Source organism: Scyliorhinus torazame, chromosome 1 (genome assembly GCF_047496885.1).
Source record: "Scyliorhinus torazame isolate Kashiwa2021f chromosome 1, sScyTor2.1, whole genome shotgun sequence".
Taxonomy (NCBI): Eukaryota; Metazoa; Chordata; class Chondrichthyes; order Carcharhiniformes; family Scyliorhinidae; genus Scyliorhinus; species Scyliorhinus torazame.
Window position 1 is genome coordinate 301,259,377 of NC_092707.1, and position 15,703 is coordinate 301,275,079.

Here is a 15,703-nt window from a genome sequence, read left to right on the forward strand (position 1 = left end):
AGAATGTCAGACTTTGGGGAGAAAAGCAATGTGAAAATCCTGGACATTTCTCAAACCAGTGGGTGGGACCCCTATTGCGAGCACTAAATTCCAGCCTTAGTGTCCTCTGAAATGGGTTAACAAGCCATTCTGTTGTCGGGGCAACTAGGGGTGGGGAATAAATAGAGGTTTGTCTTCCCAAATCCAGAGGATATATATTTTTTAATGTGATGATTGAGGAATCATTGGAATTATTCCCAAAGATTAGTCGCTGCCATTCATCCAGTGGCATTATAAAAAGATGTGTCATAAATGCAAATTGGCATTTCTGTTGCCAAGCAAAGCACTTACAGTTGGAACAGTTACTTCTGGAGTGTGTGTTCTCCTTTACACTCGATCAATTGTTACATTAAAATGTTTGTGTAAAATGCATGATAAATTAAGTGTGTGAAGTGTTATTTCTTGCAACTAATTTAAAAATTTATTTCTAAATTATTAAAATAAATATGTTAGAACTTTTGCTCCATTTTGTTCAATCTTTACGCCCAGACAAATATTTGAATGGTTTGACAATTTTTTTTTCTAAATTAACCCCAACATTGTCGGTTGAACTGGATGGTCTTTTCATATCTTTCCAAATGAGTCACGCAATATTATAAATGCTATAAAACAGCATCATTATGCCATTTGCTTGCTATTGTGAACAAAATTACGCTTGCCGCAGGAAATCCCTCTAAGTGCGGCCTCAGCTTGGAGAGACACCAAAAAAACGGCAAAGTGCCGAGATGTTTCTTGGCGCTGGAGATGCCGAAAAACACCTCGGTAAACACGCTGATTAGCGGACTTTAACTTGAGTCCGCTGAATCACCCCTGGTTTCTTCAATCTGGGTGTGAGCTCTTACCTGCCTTTCATGCCAGCATTTTTCCTGCTAAAGGTGCGGGATTAGCTGCCTGTATTTTTCTGCTCTCTCCCCACAGATACCTTTAGAAAACCCTTTAACCCAATACTACACTGGCTTATTATGGACTCTTTCCCTCTTAAAGCCCACATACCTGGCAACACGAATCACACGGAACATGTATCCAGGTAAAATGCTAATGAGCTATCCTCCTGGCTCCGAACTGCATTCTCTCTTGGAATTAAGCAGGTTGTTTAAAGATTAATCATTGACAGAACCTGACATTCCTCACACTTCCCTGTGACTCGGAGATTAACAGCCTATCCACTGTCTAGTCATCGTTTACGGCTGTGAATATCTTGCATCTTCTTCCCAGCAAGGAACCTCAGCCCACCACCCCACCTCCCCCTTAACCTTTAACAACCAAACAACCCAAGCTTATTGTGGAGCAGAATTCAGAGCAGGTCTCAAGATCCCTTCATTTCTCCATTTTACGGTAGTGCTAATAGGGGAGAGAGTTCCAGGATTTTGACCCAGTGACAGTTAAAGAACGGTGATATACTTTCAAGTCAGGATGGTGAGTGACTTAGAGGGGAACGTCCAGATAAATGGTGTTCCCATTTATCTGCTGCCCTTGTCCTTCTAGATGGTCATGGTCATGAGTTTGGAAGGTGCTGCTGAAGGAGCCTTGTTGAGTTCCTGCAGTGCATCTTATAGATGGTACACATTACTGCTACTGTGCATTGGTGATGGAGGGAGTGAATGTTTGTGGAAGGGATGCCAATCATTTATCCTGGATAGTGTCGAGCATCTTGAGTGTTGTTGGAGTTCATAGAATTTACAGTGCAGAAGGAGGCCATTCGGCCCATCGAGTCTGCACCGGCTCTTAGAAAGAGCACCCCACCCAAGGCCCACACTCCACCCTATCCCCATAACCCAGTAACCCCACCCAACACTAAGGGCAATTTTGTACACTATGGGCAATTTAGCATGGCCAATCCACCTAACCTGCACATCTTTGGACTGTGGGAAGAAACCGGAGCATCCGGAGGAAACCCACGCACACACGGGGAGAACATGCAGACTCCGCACAGACAGTGACCCAAGCTGGGAATCAAATCTGGGACCCTGGAGCTGTGAAGCACTTGTGCTATCCACAATGCTACCATGCTGCCCGCATCCAGACAAGTGGAGAGTATTCCATCACACTCGTGACTTGTGCCTTGTATATGGTGGACAGGCTTTGGGGAGTCAAGACGTGAGTTACTCGCCGCAGGATTCCTAGCCTCTGACCTGGGGCGAAATTCTCCGGTATCGGCGCGATGTCCGCCGACTGGCGCCCAAAAAGGCGCAGCTCAGTCGGGCATCGCGCCGCCCCAAAGGTGCGGAATTCTCCGCATCTTTGGGGGCCGAGCCCCAACCTTAAGGGGCTAGGCCCGCGTTGGACGAATTTCCGCCCCGCCAGCTGGCGGAAAAGGCCTTTGGTGCCCCGCCAGCTGGCGCGGAAATGACATCTCCGGGTGGCGCATGCGCGGGAGCGTTAGCAGCCGCTGACGGCATTCCCACTCATGCGCAGTGGAGGGAGTCTCTTCCGCCTCCGCCATGGCGGAGACTGTGGCGAAGGTGGAAGGGAAAGAGTGCCCCCATGGCACAGGCCCGCCCGCGGATTGGTGGGCCCCAATCGCGGGCCAGGCCACCGTGGGGGCACCCCCCGGGGCCAGATTGCCCCGGCGCCCCCCCCAGGGCCCCGGAGCCCGCCCGCGCCGCCTTGTCCCGCCGGTAAGAGAGGTGGTTTAATCCACGCCGGCGGGACAGGTATTTTAGCGGCGGGACTTCGGCCCATCCGGGCCTGAGAATTGCGGGGGTGGGCCCGCCAACCGGCGTTGGCGCGATTCCCGCCCCTGCCGAATATCCGGTGCCGGAGAATTCGGCAACCGGCGGGGGCGGGATTCACTCCAGCCCCCGGCGATTCTCCGACCCGGCGGGGGGTCGGAGAATCTCGCCCCTGATCTTGTAGTCACAGTATTTAAATGGCCAGTCCAGATCAGTGTCTTGTCCATGGTAACTCCCAGGATGTTGATAGTGGGGGATTCAGTGATGGCAATGCCACTGAATCAGCACCTGGAGAGTCGTGAATGGTGCTGAACATGATGCAATCATCAGTGAATATTCCCACATCTGAACGTATGTTGGAAGGAAGGTCATTGATGAAGCAACTGAAGATGATTGGCCTCGTACTGCGGAACTCCTGCAGGGAAGTCCCAGGACTGAGATGACTGACCTCCAGCAGCCACAAGCATCTTCCTTTGTGTTAGGTATGACTCCAACCAATGGAGATTTCTCCCCCCTGATTCCCATTGCTAATGGTAAAAAGCTAGGTTAGAAAATAAGCTCTGAGGAGGGCACAAAGAGGCAGTTTGGGGATGAAGACTGTTTAAGTGATTGGACAAGGTAGTGCCATATGGAATGTATTATGGGAAGTGTGAAATTATCCACTTTGGTAAAAGGAATGGAAAACAGAATATTTTATAAAAGATGAGAGACTAATAAATGTTGGTATTCAAAGAATTTGAGTGTCCCTGTACACAAATCACAGGAAGTTAACAGACCGATACAGGCAAACAATTGGGAAGTCTTTATTGCAGGGGTATTGAAATATAAGTAGCGATGCCTTGCTGCAACTGTACAGGGCTTTGGTGAGAGCACACCTGGAAAACTGTTCAGTTTTAGGGAAGGATATACTTGCTTTACAATGGGTGCAATGAAGGTTCACTGGATTGATTCCTGGGATGAAAGGGTTTTTCAGTGAGGGAAGATTCAATGGGTCCTAAATTCTCTGGAGTTCAGAAAACTAAGAGATGATCGCATTGAAATGCTTATAATTCTTAAAGGGTTTGACAGAATAGATGCTGTGGTGCTGTTGAATTGTAAGGACCCTTCCTGGAGATGTGGGCAGGCAGTGCATTGTAGGGGGATTGGGGGGGAGAGGGTATGGGGGGGGGGGTGGCCCTCAGATGGGCTCAGATAGCCTCTCCCAGAATTACTTGCGGTGGGCCAAGATGGTCTATGTTTGTGTGGACCAGTGCTAAACAGCACCATGGCGAGGTCTCTCAGGCACAGGCGTTAGTACACGGGTCACGGGAGATTCGGGCGCTGACATGTTTAAATGAGCTCACTGAAATATGGTAATCCGGATCTCACAAGATCTTGTTAGATTTTGTGAGGTGTTCCGAGCGTCGCAAATCTCGCGAGCCTTATTGCATTGTGTCGGTTGAGACGAGGCCGCTCGATCGCACCCTGTATCAATGAATACAGTCTTCATGCATTTACCTTCCTGGCATCTTCCCATCACTTATCTCAGAACAAAAGTGGCATCAGTGATACTTCGACTGGACATGAATCCAAACTGACCTTCATGGATTTCCACTACTTTGCTCAGTCAATTTTCTATAACTGTCTCCCATATCTTGAAGATATGTGGTTTTATTCCTCTGTCGTTTTTGTAATCCTGAATGTTCCTTTTCCTTTGAATATTAGCCCATAATGTTTTGCATCCATGCGTTTGCCTCTCCTAGCATAACATAATTAATTGTTTATTCAGAACCTGGATCCCATGTTCAACGAGATGGATCCACTCGTATCTCATCCGCCCCACTGTTCTACTTTTTAAAATTTCTTTCAATGTTCTGATTTTTTCTACTTTGATGGTAGCTGACCTTAATTGCAATTACTTCTGTCTTTGTTCTTAATTGAACAGCACAGGAACAGGCCCTTCGGCCTTCCAAACCTGTGCTGAGTTCCAGGATTTTAACCCAGCAATGAATGAACAGCAATATATTTCTGAGTCAGGATGTCTTTTCATTCAACCACCAATTTCTTTCCCAGCCTTTCTCCTCCTTGATGATTTTTCACACACATGTTCACCAGGTTTCCTACTGAAGTCAGCCACCATAGTCCTCCAGCTTCTGGGCTTCCTGCTGTAATCTTCTCTATTTTTCTTAGCTGTCTCTCCACCTGGTCTCTGAATTCCTTTACTTGCAGATCTTTGAGCTTCCACCACCCGATGTTCTGCCTATCCCCTGTTTTCTGTCATTTTTTTTTGCTATCAGCTCTGCCATCAGTACTGTATGTTGGGTGGTCAGTGACTATCTTGGGAAGACTTCTTAGCTCTTTACTTTATTTGTGTGTTATCTTCTAACTAATATGTAATCCAGCTATGTTTCTATCCCGCCACAGTTGTAGATAAGGTGGTTTCTGTGGTTTTTCTATTTCTACATCTTTTTCTTCTTTTTCAATTTATGTCTCTTAGTTTTTTCTTTCTCTGCAGTGCCTAAAACATCATTTCTGACTGTTACTCTACTCTCCTTTTTGTTTGCCATCAAACTATTATCTACACTACCTTTGCTCCCCCAGCCCTCCCCATGCACTAAATTAAAGTCTTTGTGATTGTCCTATCAATCTTTTCCACTTTGATGCTTGTCCCAAACCTGTTCAGGTGGAGCCCATCCCAATTACAGTTCTTGCTCCAGGACTGGCACCAGTGTCCCATGAAATGGAGCTCCGCTTTATCACACCACTCCTTCAGCTACATTTTCACTCCCTTAATCCGTTTATCCCTCAGCTACTTTGCACGTGGTATGGGATATAATCCAGACATTGTAATACATCGAACTACCATTCTTTCATTTAGATCTGAGTTCGTGATAGTCTCCAAACAGGATATCTTGCCGATTGTTCATACTATCCCAAGAAAGAAGAGCAGGAGTAGGACATTCAGCCCATTGAACCTGCTCCACCATTCAGTAACATCACGGCTGAGCTGATTGTGGCTGGAACTCCACTTTACAATTTGCCCTCCATAACCTTTCACTCACTTGTCAGTCAAAAATCTGGCCAACTCAGCTCTGAGTATATTCAATGACCCAGCCTTCTCTGCTTGCTAGGAAGAGAATTCCATACATTAAGGAGCCCCTGAGAGAAAAAATTCCTCCTCACCTTTTAAATGGCGGGGGCCTTATTTTTAAGCTGTTGCCCCCTAGTTTTAGACTTCCTGTTGTAGACAGAGGTAAAGATTCCAAGAGAGGCCAGGCTGACAGACTACAACTCACTTTATTTTGTTTTATTTTATTCCATTCCATTCCGCTCCACCCAGGCTGGGTTTTATATTCTGTGGGGAGCTCCTCCAATTAGGAGGAACCTCTGCCCCCTAGTCACCTGAGTAGCTCATACTCTTGAGGTATGAGGAATCTGAGAGGCTTTCTCTGAGCTCCTGCTGCTTCTGGCTGTAACCCTGCTTCTGGACCTGGTGTGTTATTCTGTATGGTGGCTGCACTTTCCGGCCTTTGAAGCCTGGACTACGACATGGGTGAAGGGTGCTACGACCGGTTCGATGGAGTGCAAGGTGTGCTTGTTGCTTCTGCCAGTTGCGTGCAGGGGAGATAGAGGAGAGTGATTGCCTGCAGTTGCCATGCCTGGGACTTGTACTGGTTACTGGCTGCCTTTCTGCTTACCGGCTGGGAGTGGAGCATGGGGCAGATTTTGGTTGGCCTGTTGCCGGGTTTAAAGTGGAGGAGAATGGACTCGCTTTTGCAGCTTTGGACTGAATGGTGGCTGGAGACTGAGTGCCAGAACTGTGAGAGCAGCAGGGCAGTGGCCTAATTGACTATGTTTACTGCTTGTAATGATGTTGGTTATGTTTGACTGTTGGGGGATTGTATGGTTATTACTGTATTTTTGTTGTGTATTGTTATTTTGGGTCTAGCAGCTGGGTGCTCACCAGTTGCGGCCCTCCTGCTTCTGTGCACTGGAGGTTGAGGGTTCCCTCCTGGCGCGAGTGAGGGGGAGGGGGTGTTCCTCTCTCTCTCCTCAACTGGGCATTACCAGTCCTTTTCCAGTGGATTGAGCTGCTTGCGGGCACCTCTTCACCGACGTGGAGCTGTTGCTGGAGCTGGGGGAGGGTGAGGCAGGGAGTGTGCACTGGCTTGAGTGCTGGCAGCTTTGCCTTGTACTTAATTGTTTGTTGAGTTTCTTGTGTTTGCCCTGTATTTTGTCTTGTTTTTTTTTTGTAAAGGAAGATCTCTCGCTCTCTCTTCTGCCATGCCCCGTATCGGTGTAACTTTTCGGGTGGTCTGCGCTGCCCATATGAGTACCTTTCCACCGATATGGGGCTACCGTTTGGGATGGGCGGGGGCAAAGTGGTCTGATGCTGGCTTTGCAGCTGGTGGTTTATTTATAGGAACTGATTTAGGTTGAACTGTGCCCCCTCTTGGGAGGAGAGGGGGTGTTTTCACTCTTTCTCACACCGTGTCCTATGGTCTGTGCTGCTCGTTAGGGTGACTTTATCTCGATGTGGGGCTGCCGTTAGGTGGGGGTGGGGGGGGGGGGGGGGGAGGTTGGTGGTAGTGGGTGTGTGCTGGCTTGAGAGCTGGTGTTTTTTTTTGTGCATCTTAGAAATGCTTTTAACATATTACTGATTTTCGTGACTGTTTTTACCATTTTGCTGATTCTTTTGTATTTTTGAGTTGTCAATAAACTTAAAATATTTCTCCGTCTCCAAACTGCTTGCAGGCCGGGGTTTATATTCTGTGAGGAGCTTTTCCAATTAGGAGGAAGCTCCACCCCCTAGTTCCCTGTGTAGCTCATACTGTTAGGGGCTGGTTTAGCACAGCGGGCTAAACAGCTGGCTTGTAATGCAGATCAAAGCCACAGCACGGTTTCAATTCCCGTACTGGCCTCCCTGAACAGGTGCCGGAATGTGGCGACTAGGGGCTTTTCACAGTAACCTCATTGAAGCCTACTTGTAACAATAAGTGATTGTTATTATTATTTACTCTGAGGTATGGGGAATCTGAGAGGGGAATCGTTCTCTGAGCTCCTGTTGCTGTAACGCAGGTTGTAACCCTCTTCCGGACCTGGTGTGTTATTCTCTATGCTGCCTGCCTTTTAAGGATTTTGAAGCCTGGACTACAGCAAGGGTGAACGATGCTACGACCGGTTGGATGGAGGAGACGTTGCTTGCAAGGGAAAAAGAAGATCGAGTCTCTCTGCCTGTAGTTGCCACACCTGGGACTCGTACTTGTTACTGGTTGCCTTTCTGCTTACCGGCTAGGAGTGGGACACGGGGCGGATTTTGGCTGCCGGGTTTAAAGTGGAGGAGAATGGACTTACTTTTGCAGTTTTGGACTGGATGGTGTCCAGAAACCGGATGCCAGAACTGCGACAGCAACAGGGCGGTGGCCCCATTAATTGACTATGTGTACTACTTGTATTGATGTTAGTTTTGTTTTATTGTTGGGGGATTGTATGGTTCTTGTTGTATTGATTTTTTTTTTGGGGGGGGGGGACTAGCGACTGGTTGCTCGCCAGTTGTGACCCTCCTGTTTTTGTGCATTGGGGGTTGAGGGGTCCTTCCGGTTCTAGTGATGAGGAGCAGTGTGTTCTCGCTGTCCTCTCTCTCTCTCTCTCTCTCTCTCTCTCTCTCAGCCACACGCTGCCTGTAATTTTCTGGTGGACCGAGCTGCTTGTGGGCGCCTCTCCACCGATGTGGGGCTGGTGCTGGATCCGGGGGAAAGGGGGGGGACGTTGTTGTGTTTCTTGTGGTTGCTCTATATTCTGTCTTGTTTTTTTTTGTAAAAGAAGCTCTCTCTCACTCTCTCCCACGCCATGCCTGTATTGGTGTGTCCTTTTCCAGTGGTCTGTGTTGCTCATTTGGTGCCTTTCCACTGATATGGGGCTACTGTTAGGGCAGGGCATTGGTGTGTCCTTTTCCGGTGGTCAAATATAGTGTCGCTCATTTTGGCGTGAGGCTACCAGGGGAGGGGATGGTGTGCAGTGGGCGTGTGCTGGCTTGAGAGCTGGTGGTTTTGTTTTCTTTGGTGTCCTGCCATCGCCTTTAGCACATTACTGATTCTCGTGACTGTTTTTAGTACGTTGCTAATTCTTTTGTATTCTTGAGTTGTCAATGAACTTGGGGACGGAAGTGGGTTGGGGACTCTGGAAGGCCAACTCTGCGCAAGGCTCAGCCTCATGCTGTTCAAAGTGGTGAACAGAACTCACCTCACCAGAACCCAAATGAACAGGTTCTTTCTGGAGATGGGGGACATATGGGAACGATGCCAGGGAGGCCCAGCCAACCATGTCCACATGTTCTGGGCCTGCAGTCTTCGGGGTATGGATCAGCCAGAACTGCATATGGGGAAAAGGGCCAACGCCCTGGTTTTTGCTTCCCTAATCGCACGCCAGAGAATCCTGCTTGGTTGGCGATTGCAGCATCACCCACAGCTGCAGACTGGTTGGCAGACCTGTCGGACTTTCTCCACCTGGAGAAGATTAAATACACCATCCGAGGGTCGGACGAGGGCTTCCACAAAGAGTATGGGACCATTCATTAGCCTGTTCCAAGACCTGTTTGAGGTCAATAGCGACTGCAAAGAGGGGAGGAGGGGGAGAAGAGGGAGGGAGGAAAAATAAAGGACACACACAAAAGAAAGAAGCAGTGGGGGAAGGAGAGAGAAGGAAATCCAAGGAAATCCCAGACCGTAACATGGAGAAAAAAGGGAGGAGGGAGGGGGCCATGTAGCCCCCCCTCGAAGACAACAACTAAAAACCGCAACAGAAAGAAGCGGAATGAGGTATGTGACGCCCAGGACAGAAGTCAGCACTGAGTGGGAAACTAAGCTACCAACGGAGGAAAGGGAGGGTGGGGGGGCGGGGGGGTTAGGTAGACGCGGGGAGCATCTGTTGTTATGGGCCAGGATTTAGAGAACCCCAAAGTGTATCATGGAGTTCACCTGACCCACAACGTTTAATAGATTGTGGTATGGGGAGCACATGGCCCACTCTACAGGTGTGGTACAGCAGAAATGGAAAAGTATTTTTTAAAGCAAAACAATGTTTATTCTATGAACTCAAGTTAACCTTTTGGAAACAAACAGTGAACATCTTAGCAACCTTTAATTCAAATACAACTCCCAAAGACTACAACACTAAGTAATCCGTAAGCTAAACTTTTAACATCCATAAGACTTTTAAAAAAACCTTTAAACAGAAGCCCATCAGGTTAAAGTCACTACTGCTATTAGCTTTAAATCACCAGGATCGATTTACAGTCTTTAGATTATAGAGAGAGACTCTAATCCACCTTCTGGCTGTGACTGCAGCTATCCAGCTCTGAAAATGAAACTAAAACACACCCTGCAGCAAACAGCCTAAAACGAAAGTAAAAAGCTGACAGACAGCTCAGCTCCACCCACTCTCTGACATCACTGCAGTAATAAACACCCATTTCTTAAAGGTACTCTCACTACAGATATTTATATACACACCCATTTATAAACACCCATTTCTTAAAAGTACTCTCACATGACACTGTAAAAATCTCTGTAAATAAGAAATGGCTTTATTTGTAAATACAAGGGACATTTGAGCTGTTACTCAGTAAAAAATGGAAAATAGCAATAAAAATATTTTTTTAAATATATATTTGAAGGAGTGGAAGCGGATGCTATACAATCTCTGTCCCTGTACGGGGTTGCAGCATTCCCCAGGAGAGGAAACACCTTTGTAGTATCTACCCAATCAAGCCCCTTCAGAATCTTGCATGTTTCAATCAGCTCATTTCTCAGTTTTCTAAACTCCAATGAGTATAGACCCAACCTGCGCAACATTTCCTCTTAAGCAACACCGCACAAACAAGAAATCAGCCTTGTGAATCTTCTCTGAACTCCTTCCAATGTTAGTATATCATTCCTCAAGGAGACCAAAACTGCACCAGGTGGGATCTCACCAATCTCCAACAAGTTTCCCTACTTTCTCCTCAACCCTCTTTATAATAAAGGCTAACATTCCATTTGCTTTCCTAATTACTTGCTGTACTTCTAAGCTAACCGTTTGTGATTCATGTACAAGGTCATCCAGATGCCTCTGCACTTCAGCATTCTGCAGCCTCTCACCATTTCAATCATATTCTGCTTTTCCATTCTTCCTACCAAATCAAATGACTTTGGGCTAAATTCTTTGCCTTGTGACTCCGCAAACGCAAATGTGATTGGGCGGAGAATCAGGCGCCCGGCCAAACTCGAGGTCTGAAATGCCAGATACCCTTAGACAAGGAATTTACAATCCTACCCGCACTGCAAGATATTACAGCCCCATCGAAGTAAATGGCAGTTTAAATGGCCCGCCGCATCTGCCGGTGGTGTGGGGGGTGAAACATGCTGTTGTGGGGTCATAAAATCCTGGCTTTGAATGTTCAACTCCCAGCCATGGTCACCTTGCAACCATGTTATCTGTAATGGCTATCTTATCTTAATCATGCATTTGTTACTTATGTTAATATGGATCACTCGTCCATTTCTGGTACTGCAGTGGAGGCTGTGGGCACTGACCACTCTGGTGTTTTGCTTCCATGCAGGCTTGGTCATCCCCGAGGTACAGGATGCCCTTCCTTGTCTCCACTGCATTGAGCAGTATCGTAAGGGAAATGTCGCTGAATCTGGGGGCCAGATCTCCCTAGTATCTGGGGAACCAGCTCCTCCTTCCACAGTGGCTTCATGACAAAGAAGTTGATGTCTCGGCGCATTTAAATACTGCACCCAGATTTGGTGGCGTGTCACCAAGCCCACCCCACTGCACTAAATGCCCGGAAACCACCAATTGCATAATTAATGAGCCGATGCAATTTGACACAAAGTCCGAGCATCCTCTGAGACGTGAAGCACTCTTGGTTCCCAGTACAGCCACAGGACTTAGACCTTGAAGGAAAATTACAGGCCACAGACCTTTCAACTGCAATTTATTCGAGTTTACAAGTTGACGCTTTATTTGACTTCAACATTCTTGCAAAACGACCTGCTGCATTTTAGCCTAGAGTACCTAGCTAGATGGGCCAAACCGTAAGCAATTCTGTTGGCTTTTATTTTAACTTCCCTTCCTTAAGAATGGAAGTATGCAGGTGAGTAATTAAAACTGAGGTGGAGACTTACCCACTCCTATCAGCCTAACCGGTGCAACTCCTGATCGGGCACACTGCTGCTTTGCTGCATTCCCACCTGGTAGTAAGATTCAAAGCCATTGAGTTGGAAACATCCATTTGATTTGTTTTTAGATGGCTGAAAGGCAGGCTGACACAACTGTTGATTATGATATATTCAAGCTAATTTAAAAATACTCATTATGACTAAAAATAACAATAACAATGGTGTCGTTTTGAACTTACATTACAAAGACTTTAAACATGTCGGATGTAATACTTGAACTGATACGAGGGTTCAGATTGAATCGAATATGTAATGACATGGAGAATGCATAAAAATAAAACATTCTCAAACTAAGTTTACTGAACTCTCTTTAAAAATCACAAGGATATGAATAGCAGACGGATAGCTGCATCATGCAGCACCAATCATGGAAAAACAAAATTTACAAACTGATTTCTTTCAATTCAGTTGTGTCCTCATTTTAAATATACAGAAGCTGAATCCTCCCAATCCACTTCATATTTTACCTTTAAACTACAGGACAACTGGCCTCTTTCATCCAGTTTCCTGTTCTACTTTAGAACAGGAGATCAAAGGCTTACACATTGAGTTGTCTGACTAATATCCAGAAAGCTGAATAGTCCCCAACTGTGTCCATCTAATTCTTTACTTTAGCCCACAGAAAACTGCTCTTTTTCACCCAGGAATCCAGCCTTTAACCCAATCACAGAAAACAGGGACTTCTCCTCCAGCTCTCTGCTTCCCATCGAATCCCTATAGTGCCGAAGGAGGCCATTTGGCCCATTAGTGCTGTACCAACCCTCTGGAAAAGTACCCTACCTAGGCCCGCTCCCCCACCCTGTTCCTGTAATCCCACCTAACCTGCACATCTTTGGACCGTGGGAAGAAACAGAAGCACCGGGAGGAAATACACGCAGACACAGGGTAAACGTGCAAACTCCACACAAACAGTCATCCAAGACTGGAATAGAACCCGGGTCCCTGGTGCTGTGATGCAGCTGCGCTAACCATGTTGCCACCATCCCCATCAGAACCAGGAGACCCACACAACCAGGAGAAGCATTACATGTTCACTGAATGACACTCACAAGCTTTTGTCACACCCAGCTCAGCTGGTTCCTTGTCATCCCTGTTTACACCTGGAGTGCTGGAGACATCCTTCTGACTTGTAGCCAACATCCAGTGAAGGAAAAAGGAAGTATACACCCTTCGTATACCCCACTGTACATGTGCTCGAAACAGTGGTAATTAGGTATTGGTTACACCCTGCATGGTCACCTCTGTGAGTGGTGAAAGGTGATGTCACCCCTCACAGAGAGAATCCCTGTGAACTGTTTCAGAATGCCCTTTTAGACTATTACAAGACCCCCAAAACAATTCACATGTCTGTAAGGCATCATCCAGGTGATTCTTCACACTGTTTCAAGGGTTCTCACTCCCCTGGTCAGGATTACCTATGAAATTAGAAGAAGTTTCAAAATTCCTGGAATTAGATTTTTCCTGTCAGTGTCTTTATAATAATAGATATTGGTATCATTGTCAGACTTCCTGACCTAACCACAATGTTTCTAAACATTTAGGCGTTAAGTGCTTTCACTTCTACTTTTTCTCAGAAGAAAGCACTTAACTGCTTTTGATGTGATCAAGAGCTGTTAATCATAGCTAGATGTTTTATAAACATTGTAGTTTGGTTCACAGCAGGCTACTTGAGATGCATTAAAGCATAACGGGAAATGCAAATAAATAATCCTGATATCTGGCTGTCTGGAAGCTGTCAATTACAACCTACTAAAAGCTATTTCTCTTTGAAGTCAATATAAACTTTGCAGATCAAAGGATCTGAGGGGGTTTAAAGCCTTGCGGTGTGGTTTTGGCTTTCTTTGATGTAATAGCTGCTGCTTTCCAGTCATCTGTCTGAGGCTCAAAACAGTGGTGTTTTGGGACAGATGAGGGGAAAAACAGTGATTTTTAGACTGTTTCTGCCTGGAGTGCTCTTTAACTTCCAACAATAATTGATAATTGGTAATTGATGGAGGGGGAGTGGCGTCTATGTTATGGGAGTTCTCATATATGGGGTACCTCTGTTAAGGGGGTTCTGTAATATGAGGGTCTCTGATATGGGAGGTTTCTTTGTTATGGGGGTCTCTGATAAGGGGGTCCTCTGTTATGGGGAGTGTCACTGATATGAGGGGTGTCTGGTGGGGGGCCTCTGATATGGGGGGGTAGTTAATATGTGGAATCTCTGGTTGGGATCTCTGGCGTGGGTCTCTGGTGGGGGTTTCTGGTGGGGGTTTCTGATGGAGGTTCTGGTGGGAGTCTCTGGTGTGGGGTCTCAGGTGAGTAGTTGGGGGGTCGGATCACCCTTATACTTGTACACTGTTGGGCAGGGTGACCCAGTGGGGAAGGATGGATGCCTGACCCATCTGCAGGGGGACAGAATTTGTGTTGCGGGAGGGAGGGGGGCCATCCTGGACCTCACTATCTGGCCGCCCACTCAGAATGGGGTCCCGATAGTGTGCTTTGGAATGGAATCCTTTGCGATCCGCACTATGCATAAGTTTGCATGGCTGGGGAGTGAATTGCTTGTGGGCGCCAGTGGAAATCAGTAGCGATTCAGCTCTAGCAGGAGAACATTGAGCTGTATTCTCCGATTGCCGATTCCAAAATCGCATTCGACAATTGGCCTGAGACTCCGTTTTGACGCCGAGATCACGGGCGGTGCCATTTTTCGGATGCTCCACCCCTCCAAACGGCGCATTCGCTGAGTACGCTGTACACCGTTGGGACGGCCTCAGGACATCACCTGAAGGCCCTCCCCCGATGCTTCGCCCCCGATGGGCCGACTTCCCGATGGCGTGGATCACTTGTGGTCTGAGGTTTTGCCAAACTCGCGAGGTGGCTTTGGACAGTGTCCAGCACCGCCACAGTCGGATGGGGGCGGGGGGGAGACACCATTCCGCTGGCTGGAGGGCTTCGGCGGGGGCTGGGGGGACTGATGGGGGGTGGTCCGGTGTGGCGAGGGGGCTTACAGGGGGGCACTATCTGAAAGGCTGGGTCCACGCGTGTCTGGCGCCACGTTGTACGTCACGCCGTGCACATGCATGGCCACAGACCTGGCAATTCTCTGTCCGTATCTGCAGGTAAAGCCAGGGTCTTTATGTGGTGCTGCTGCTAGCCCCCCACCAAGCGGAGTATTGGTGTGGGGGCGCCGCCGACATTTTGGTCGTAATGACCAAATTAATACATGGGGCTGAATTCTCCGCCGGCGTGATTCTCCATTTTGCCGGCAGCCCGGGGGTTTCCCGACGGCGTGAGGCTGCCCCACAATGGGAAACCCCATTGACCAGCTTGCCAAAAGGAGAATCCCGACGGCATGCCGAACCAGAATTCTGGTGCTGTAGGACGGAGAAACCCGCCCATACTCCGGACATAGCCTCAAAATCAGAGAATCCAGCCCATAGTCTCCCGAACAGAGAATCCAGCCCCCAGCTTGAGCTCCTTTACTGGGCTATTACTCATAAATACATCAAGAAATACTGTTAAATATACAAGGGAAAACCAATTACATTTTAAAATGCTTACAGTTCAGCTGTTTCATGTATATTTGTAATTATGCAAGTGTCATGTGAGAGTACCTTTAAGAAATGGGTGTTTATAAATGGGCGTGTATATAAATATCTGTAGTGAGAGTACCTTTAAGAAATGGGTGTTTATTACTGCAGTGATGTCCGAGAGTGGATGGAGCTGGGCTGTCTGTCAGCTTTTTACTTTTGTTTTAGGCTGTTTGCTGCAGGATGTGTTTTAGTTTCGTTTTCAGAGCTGGATAGC

At 47.2% G+C, this 15,703-nt stretch overlaps 1 protein-coding gene across 1 annotated transcript in view; it reads left to right on the plus strand.

Moving 5' to 3' along the window:
• Positions 1-15,703, plus strand: part of pde10a (phosphodiesterase 10A) — a 1,307,205-nt gene that overhangs the window by 85,778 nt on the left and 1,205,724 nt on the right. The gene's annotated exons all lie outside the window — the stretch shown is intronic.